A 10,241-nucleotide genomic window follows, 5' to 3' on the forward strand; every position below is an offset into this window, starting at 1 on the left:
GCTAGTCTCCTATATAACTGGCTCTGCAGATTAGCAGAATCATGGTGCCAGCCAAGGAACTGCATACTTGGCAGCAATTATGTTGGAATGCAGTTTTCACAACAAATTTATGAGGTAGGCAGCCTACGAACAGGCTGAGGAAAGCTGAAGTGTTGTCTTAAACTGTCCCCTAGTAGTAGTTTACTAAATGGGTGGATGAGCACCACAAGACATCAGTGCTTTCAAATGGAATGTAAATTTTATTGATTTATAACTGGGGCCAAATTTATCCTGGTCAGAATGGGTAAATAAGGGTATCACCTATTCAAAGCCAGCCGTTCAACAGGTGTTCCACCCCACCCACTAATACAAAGCCCATTGGCTAGAAGTGGGTGGAGATAGGGATATTCTTTGGCTCTACTGACGCATACGATGCTGCTGGCAGTGGAACGCACACTAGTTTCCTTACAATACCTCTTGGGGCAGGATGTACAAGGGGGAGAATTTTATGGGATGGGTTCTTAGATCTTTAGAAATATGTTTGATTCCAAAGTGCACACTCACAAGTGTGCTGTTTGGACCTGCACAAAGCAGTCTGCATAATTTTCTATTCTACCTCTTCCCTTATGATGGTTTTACTAAACATTTCTCCCACCCCCACCCCTATTTATTTAAGCATTTGGCACCAATAGGGCAGACAACTTTGAATGGGAAAACTAAGGCTGTCTTATGCAGAGTTAAGCATCCCTAAACCCATTGATTTCAATTGCCTAACATAATTAGACTAGAACATTCAAGGAAAGGGATACAAGCATTATGGGCTATGCAACCCAATCCTCTGCTAAGTCAGCTATCACTTAACAGTTAAGAGATACATAATGGTATAAAGCAAAAGTACTCATAAGGGGGGGAAATCCATAAACCCTGTTGGGCAATGTATTTTATTAGCCCAGATTAAAAATTCACAAAATAGGGAGCTATCTTGGCATAGGACTGGGGTGCAGAGCCCGTAATATCTGTAAGCCCTCTGTGTTCTGCATACCAAGGTACCACTGCCATAATTCATAAAAAGCTAACAAAAATTACAAGCCCTGCTGGGAGGGCTGCTATGTAGAATGGTTTTTCAGTAGCTTCATCCTAGAGGCTGTTACAAGAAGTGGTCACATCTGTACACCAACTTATATCACAACTGCATGCTGATAATATTTTGCTAGTTAAATGTTTTGGGATGGCGAGGCTCACAACATTGGCATGGTCTACATGAATGTGATTTAAGACTGTCCTTCATTCTCCCATTGAAATAAATAGGGTTTTTATGTGTGTCAGAGTAGGCCTCTAGAAGGGCCATAAATCAGTGGTAGAGCACATGCTTTGGCTTAATTCCTAGGTTTAATTCCTAGCATCCTCAGGTGGCTCTGGAAAGGTCTAGATAAACCTTGGAGAGTCAGTGCAGACCAAGCTTCCCCCAACCTGGTGCACTTCAGTTGTTTTTGACTACAATTCCCAGAATCCTCCAGCCAGATTCCAAAACATCTGGAAGGCACCAGATGGGGAAGATGGGTACAGATAATACAGAGCTTGATGGACCAATGTTATGACTAGGTATAAGGCAGTTTCCTACAAGTAAAGAATATTTGAAAAATCTCAGGAGTTAGTTTCACTCTTTCATATTTCCAAAGTTAGAAGTGAAACTAGTACCTGACTTTCTGAATCTTCAGGTCTTACTTTTATTCTATGAGCTATGCCAAAGCCTTCCCTATATCTAATGTAAAGTGACTGTGTGTCTGTCTACCTTTAAAAGCTGATGAATCAACCAGAAACATCTGGAAGGGAGCATTGGAATAGTATCTTGAAGCCATAAACCATCACATACTTGTGTCCCAATGGAATTTCACAATGGGATAAGAGAGGTCTGTTTAGATAAACTTCCATTATCAGCATAAATCCTGTGAGAACCCACACATTTGTCACTGAAATGACACCTTTCATTTTAAATCTAATGCGACTGCTTGTCTTTTGCAGCTCTCGCCAATTGTGCTCACATGTATTTATTATCCTTTTCATAAGATAACAGGATTGCATCCACAGCATTCTTTACATTTCTGCTTGCACTCAGAGAAGAGTAACTTGCCAATAATTATTCTAGCAAAGATGTAAATTACAGAGAACACTTATGGCTGCCTGTACTAGTTCTTTTTGCCTGGCTGCTGGCTAAAGAATCCTACTGGGTGAAAGGGCAACAGATGATTTTGGCTCACGTTCCTTAGGAAAGTGCTGTTTAAAAGAAAACGTGTGTTGAAGCACGTTCTCACTTTTGACTTTACAAAGTTCACACTAGGACAGGGCTAGCCCAAGATATTCCGCTGCCTGAGGTGAAGGATAAAATGATGCCTCCTCCTCCAGTTCCACATGCAGAGGCTCACCACAGTGGTAGATTCAACACCGGTGGTGGGAGAGTGTCTTCCATTCCATTCCAGCTAGGGCAAGAATCAACTCCAGCAGCAAGGAATCTTTGTGACCACTGGGGTGCTGGTGCAGTAGAATGGTAATGGGCCCTTAGAAAGAGTGGCTAGGGGCTGCTGCCACCCCTCCAGCATCTGTCACCTGAGATGATCACCTCACTTTGCCTGATGGTAGGACCAGCCCTAACTAGAACCTTTGACAGCTGTTGAGCCCCATTAACAATAGTACATGTGGCCCTTGATCTTCCCATCTTACAACAGTCAATCCTAGTCCCCGCAGCGCTCCACCAGCCCCATCTACTCTCTATCATGTTGAGCGGAAGTTCAAGGCGCCAGTGGCATGCAGGAATCACCCTTTCCTTCATCATATTCATTAGCAATAGAATTACATTCATGCCTATAGAAGAGGTGAGGCTCAGCAAACCTCCCCACTCTGCTCGTCTTCTCAGCAGCTTGGATATTCCGATTACTCAGGCAAATATCAACATTCACTAAAGCTTTTGCAAAATGCTTCACTCCATTGCTTGTTAGGATATGGAATTCAGTGAGCATTGCTGCAACTAGTGTATGTCCCCAGTTCCTACTTTCGCAGCCCTTTTCAGTTTTGATAGCATAAAATGGATAGAAACAAGCTCCCATCTGCTCTTGGTCACAGGGTCTTTCCTCTGAGTTCATGCCTGGCACAGAGCTGTTTGGTCTGGTGCTAGGGTGGCCATTAATGCATCTCCCCAAAAGCAGAAGTGCTTCGCCCCAAAAGAGAACACAAGAGGGCACAGAGTTGCATAATGTTTGTTGATTTAAATATGTAGATGCAAATATAGAAATAATTACTGTAGTTTAAATAGAAATGCAATAAATTTCACCAAAGTGGACAAGACCGTCACCAGGTGATCTGTGTTCCTGCCCAGTCTGCATGGGCAATTTTCCTATCCCTTCTTATGGTTCTTTATTTTTAAACCAAATTTGGATTGGACAGCCTTCAAATAGAGGACTACGTAGATATGCAAGAGGAGATGATGTGGCCCTAGATGCTGTCATATGACTACACCATGAACAAGTATTTATTTAAAACACGTGTATTCAGCCATATAGGTGGAGACACCCCCCCCCAAACACTGGAATTCATGTTCAACCTACAATTTAAACAATGGCTAAGAATGTAGAATAGTAGCTGCACAAATACATGATACAGTTGTATTTATACCATTTGTGCAGCCAAAGGCCAGGCAGAATAAATGTATTTTCAACAATCTCCAGGAAATCCCTATGAATTGTACCTAATGCACTTCATGGGATATGAAACACATGATGTCATCATGATTCAGAGCAGGATCTGCCCTGAATGTCTATCAATCCAACCATGAAAGGAGGTGGCACATGGAGCAAGGCCTCCCGAGATGACCACAATAAGTTGTTGGGGTCTTTTATATGGGGGAAGGTGCTTTCTAAGAGTAATCAACAATACATTCTATGTCCTTGGTATGAAGTTACCAAATAAAAAAATACAGGGCCTGAGGACAGAGTCCAATGTTGCCTTGGAGCAGAACTAGTAGGGAGATCCAGGACAGCCCAGCAATATTAAATACTTCTGTATTCTATTAAGAATTAAACCATAGCAACAAAGAGTCTTGTGGCAGCTTAAACAATAACAAGTTTATTATGGAGTTCATAACCCGGCTATCAGAATGCTGAGGGTAGGGGATGGAATAACTTCCGTCTGGAGCGCAAGCAGAAGCAGCAGCGGACTTCTGGGACCTGTGTGTGTGTGTGTGTGTGTGTGCGTACGCAGACAAGCAATCTCCTCCTTCATCCTCCCAATCTCAATTTGGGACTGAAAGACCCAGGAAAAGTGTGGGTGCATGGAGGGTAAGTTATAAGCAACCACAATTTGTGACATTGCACAACATTGTGACTGATAACAAGGCATGCCAAATAAGCCTTAGCTTTCAATTTCCTGGCTTTGTGGAGTTTGGACCAAGGTAAGAAAGCCTCATCTTCTGACTTTTTAAACCAGCAGGTTTTTTGATGATTGAATAGATTGATCGATCAATAGATAGATAGATAGATAGATAGTCATATGCAAATTTTATGGGAATCAGTGTCCTCTTTTTTTGTGATTCATAAGTAGATAGCCTATATACAACTCTACCCACACCTTCTCTCAGCTCCACACACCCCAAGCTACGCATCCCTGCTTCACCCTAGCTCTTCCCATGGAAGCTCTTCCTATCAGTCGTGATAGTTAAATTGAACCTCCATGTTCAGAGGCAATGTACCTCTACATATGAATTACTGAGGGGAAACAGCAAGTGTAATTTAGCTTCCAAAAAGCCTTTGGTTTAGTTGGTCAATACTGGAAGCAATATGCTTGACCAGGTGGAAACAGGTGACTTGTCCAAGATCACAAACAGAATACAAGCCAGAGATTGACTCTAGGCCCCCAACAAGAATCAACATATGCTGCCACCACACAGCATCCATTTTACAGCAGGCAAACTAGTGAGGCTGAAAGACAAGTGAGGGTTCTGAGCCCCAAACATCAAACGCTTCAAGTAATAACTTCTCCAACTAATTCCCCCCCCTCAAAATCAATTTCCCACCAAGAGTTTCCTCAATAAATTCAGTTAATTTAAATTAAAGGTTCATTTCCAACCTCTGCTGCTCCCATCCCCAAAGAATTATTGCAACCTTTTAAACCTCCCTCCCGCCCCCCCCCCCCCGCCCCCAAGAAAGAAAATCACAAGGCAGCCCAAATTAGCTCTTTCTTCCCTTTAGGGTTGCCCAAGAAGTTTTGCTGCTGCCAGGAGCGAACAAGATGGTGTCTTCTCCATTCCATGTACAGAAGTTGTCTGGATTAGCAGTTGAATCTTAATTCTACTGATAGGGCCATTATGCAGCTCAGTGTTATGCATTAACTATGTGGTGGGATTTCAAAGGCGCTGACATTTTTAAAATGAACAGCCAGCTTATTAGCAGCCAGCCACCTACCAATGCCATAAGCCAGTCCCCGTGCCTCACCACTCCTCCAAAAGCTATGCCTTCCAAGTGAATGGGCCTGTGCAGCAGAACTCAACTCCTATCTAAAACGGCAGGCAGGAAACAAATCCTGTGACCCATATTAGTGCAACTTTTGCTAGCACTGGAATCTCAGAAACCTGCACCCCAGGGCTGGCCCTCACCCAACCAACTTAAAGTGCATATACTCCCAAACCAGGGAAGTTTTTGGGGAACCCCCAAACACTTCTTCTCATCCCTAACAGTAAAAATATAACAACAACACATTAAATCACTAATAATTTGCTGCTTTTTCAAACACCCAAATACTGCTTCTTGAGGCAGCTCCCTCACTTCTAAGGATGCAATCCTATGCATGTTTAGTGGGGGGGGGGGAATTCCTACAACTCCCATGCTGGGAGATGTAGGACTTTTTTCTGTCTAAATATACATAGGATTGCACTCTAAATTGCCTAAGGCTGGCCATGTTACATCTGAACTGCCACCTTACCGGCGTGGAGGAAAAGTCAGTAAAAATGAATGGGTATTGGGTTTTTGCCTTCTTTTTTTTGTCCTTAAGATCATGGTTCAACACACTGTGCAGACTAAATGACAAATCATAAAGTGCACAGTCATAGTAAGTAACTAGTTTTCATGCAATCTAGCCCTAAATGCATTTCCTTGGCAGGTAAATTCCACGGAATTCTGTAGGATTTACTTCTAATCCTGCATATGCTTAAGGTCATAGCCTTAAGAATACACTGCAGGTTTTGGGCACTAGATGGCAGACGCAGCCTACAGAAGAACAACAATAATCTGGCTTGAAAACAGTTTGAAGGGAAGAAAAAAATTGGCTACATGGGTTTTTTCCTTTACAGAGTGACAGCGAACCACCCCCCTCAGTGATTGATTTTTTTAAATTTTAAAATGCTATATTGTCTTTAGTGACTGGGATTTTTTCCAGAATAAGCAATAGGCAGCATACATTGTGACATGAACAGTAGAAAATGTAGGATGCACTTTGTATTGGGAAGGAGAGTACTGAATATGATGGTTGTTAATTAGGGCTATAATATCTATATGTTCTTGAAATGAATGACTTTGAATATTTAGAAAGAAGACTTAAGACATTACTAGACAGTAGAGGAGAAGAAAGGGATGTAGTGGGAGGAGGGGAAAGGGAATGAAAACGCTGACACTTGAGACTACTGGCATAATTTTACACATTGTTGCTTTACATGCAAAATTCTGAGGTATTTTCTCCCTGTTTTTTCCTATTTATATTTTTAAAATCAAATGTCCCTCTAAAATACATACATAAAAAGACATCAATCAAAAACCATAAAATTTATGATATTTGTGATATTACCACACAAAAATGACAATGATTTAGTTAGGAACATAAAGACGAATTTAATTTTACTAACGTCAAGTTTACAATTGAGCAAATTATGACGTGTCTAGCAGCTACTAAACCTAAATGTGATGGGAGAAATCATGCATCTTTTTGTCCTGAATGATCCCTTCCACATCCAGTTCAACATTTCCTACTTTTAATCTCAAATCTGGATCAACATCAAGCCGATTTCTATGCTTGTTCTTCATATAACAAAATGTCAAAAATGTTTGTTCACAAAGATATGTGGAACAAAAGGGAACTAAATGTTTCAATGCTTTCTCACCTAACTTCTTATAATCAGGAAAACCCTTCACCCAAAATGGGTCCAGTCTATATTCTTTGAAAAATGATTTCAATGAACCATCACAAGTCACGTCAACAAGTGCATCTTGCTCTTCCGCAGATAGTGTTGTTACTTATATATCACCATATTCAAAAGGATTCCTTATCCATGAGTTTTCAGGATTAGGTGCAGGGAAGTAATCTCTGAAGCTAGTTGCTAAATTACAGAGGTGCTCAGTGATGTTATTATTTTACTTGTGGTAGGAATTTGTCATCAGTGGACTCCAGAAATGAATGGCGAATATGTGAATGGTGCCACGGACCCCCTGGGTGGGTTATGCTGACCCCCTGGGGTCCACGGACCACCAATTGGGAACTACTTGTCTACAGTATCCTCAGACATTTCTCTCCTTTTTCTGGTCCATCAATAGCAAGCACCTGGATAGTCTTTTCTACTATGGTGAGACCTATTTCTATTTCAATTATAGTAAATTATTTCTAGATTTGCATCTATATATACAAGTTAACATATGCAAAATGTATGCAAGTACATAAAAAGTACGCCCTTTGGGGTCCTCTATTTTGACAAAAAGGGCCTCACAAATCTAAAATGAGACCTTGGGCATCTGAGAATGAATTTAAGTTTCCAAATATGGTAAGTTTTAAAATAAGTATGTTGTCATCTATGTTTACTTCATTCAGTACTAGTAATGGTCATGTTTCACCAATCTTTCCTTTAGCAGAAGGGTTGTTGAGAGTTTAGCCAACTGTGCTAACACTTTATAAGCTCTACTATTTAAAAACACTTCCTCATATTACAGTTGTAAAGCACATTACAAAAATTTGCTCTTCATACAGACTTTGAGCTCCTCTGTTGGCATAAATGGCTTGTTGGCCCTCCTCCAAAGGATGGGAAAGTGTTATTGCTTAGATTCTGCAGGCTGAGGCTAAGCATGGGTACAGGCCTCCATTTCTTAGCATTGGTCCTTGAAACTCATTGTATACTGGCTGGGAAACCCTTGTTGGCCAGAGCACTCACAGGACTTCTAGCATTTGCAACTTATTTATTAATTTATTATTGATATTATCATCATGATTTATTATTAACCAAGGGCAGGGTTGCAACCTCAGCGGCAGCATCAAAGGGGGTCACCCCTTTGGAGGTGATGAGAGCAAGGGCCGTCCAGTCTGTTGGACAATGGGGAGAAAGAAAGAACTGTGTATCTGTCTTTTTATGTATGTAAAGTGGTATTAGAATACAACTATTGCCTGTGGGTGGATGAAATGTGTTTTAAAATGGCACAGAGGTGGAAGCATACAGGGATCAGTGATTGGAACAGTTGAGGACATGGTGGTGCATAGCAGCTGGGCCATTATGGGAGTGGGGAGCACAACAGGTTGTGCTCCCAAGCTGTATCCCATAGAGAGCCTCAGCAGCCCTGTTGACAGTCCCACTGGGTTGAAGGTAATGTTACAGAATGCCAGGCTGGTGAACGGGAAAACATTTTATACGTCCATGGGCTTGTTTAACAATATTTCTTTTAGGAGTCCTTTACATAAGAGGTGGGCAGAAGGTATATCTGGCTCTCCTGGTTGAACTTTGAGTAATTTGGTGTAGATTGGCAAGAATCTCAGCCTTCTGATAATTTAATGAATGATGGCCCCCAGGAATGTTTTGTGTGTGGCGGTACTAGTTTATTATTTTTTATGACATATTGATTCCATTTTAAGTTATTTATGGACTACATTTCTTTGTCCTTTTCTGCATCATTATTCTTTGTCTTTTTGAACTACCAAAAAGTTATGCTTCATTTACAAACCGGAACCCTGGGTTGTGGAATTTTGCTATGGTGCTGGGAATCCCTATCTTTCAGAGAATGCTTGCACATAGGCAAAAAACCCAGCTGCCCAACAGGAGGCCACTTATGAATCTCCAGAAAAGAGGACATGCATCACCAAAATAAAGAGGACAAAAGAGGACACTGTTTTGCATAACATTTGCATATACTAATTGGTATGTACAGCTGCAAAATTAGACATTATTATGATTTAAATAGAAAAACAGCACATCTCACCATAGCGTGGAAGACTGTGATCAGGGGAGCTGTGTGCCTGTTCAGTCTGCTGTCCAGGAGCTGTTGATGGGCAACTTCAAGGCCCTTAAGCTCTTCTTTGTGGTGGTTCTTTTTCGTTAAACTCAGAGTGGACAGTCCTTCAAATAGAGGACTGCTTCAAAACAGAGGACTATCCTCCATTAGCTCTTTAAATAGAGGACTGTCCTCTGTAAAAAGGAGATACATGATCACTCGACATGTGGAGCACTTCAGTGTTAAAGCCTCTGAAGTATCCAAAGTCCTGCCAGATCATGCTGGCTGGAGGCAAGTGAGGGAGGAGTACCTTCCTTCCTATTATGGGGTATGTGTGTGTGACTAATTGCTCTCCCATTGAATTAAATTTTCCCCTGTGCTCGAGATGTAGTTGAGGACTGGAATCCTCTAATCTGCCCACTCCCAATTACCTCACCCCATATTGGAGTTCTGACATTGCGGAGATAAGTGATGCAGAACTTCCCATGGGGGCTGCAGGGAGAAGATCCAAGGTTGGATCTCTCTCCACCCTTGGAGGGAGAGATCTAGGAGGCCCTTCCAGTGGCCATAGGATTGCAGACTATTGCTGAATCATTGTTTTTCCAAAATTAGCTGGAAGTGGAAATTAAATGTTGGTTCCACATAGCACTATATTATCCAGTTGCTGCATTCATCACAGGTTCTATACAACTTTAATTAGCAGCTTCCTTCTTGTGGTATCTGTCCTTATTGCTTCTTGTTCACCATGGCAGCAGGATCACTGATAAATACCCCCATTTTCCTTTGTTCCTTTTGGTTTGCTTTACTTACTGGACAGGGGGCAATTAAAAGTCTATTCAGAAAGCAATCACAGGGACAGAAGCATCAAGGAGGAAGCTACACAGAAGCCCTGAAAAGCCTCACTAAGGCATTTCTGGTCATCATTGAACAGGCTAGTACTGCAATTGCATTTTAAATTAAAAATTCCCATAAATCAGATTAAAAAAAATGATGGGAGGACAATGCAGAAAACAGTGGAATGCAATGGGTTAACAATAA

This window comes from Elgaria multicarinata, chromosome 2 (assembly GCF_023053635.1).
Source record: "Elgaria multicarinata webbii isolate HBS135686 ecotype San Diego chromosome 2, rElgMul1.1.pri, whole genome shotgun sequence".
Taxonomy (NCBI): domain Eukaryota; kingdom Metazoa; phylum Chordata; class Lepidosauria; order Squamata; family Anguidae; genus Elgaria; species Elgaria multicarinata.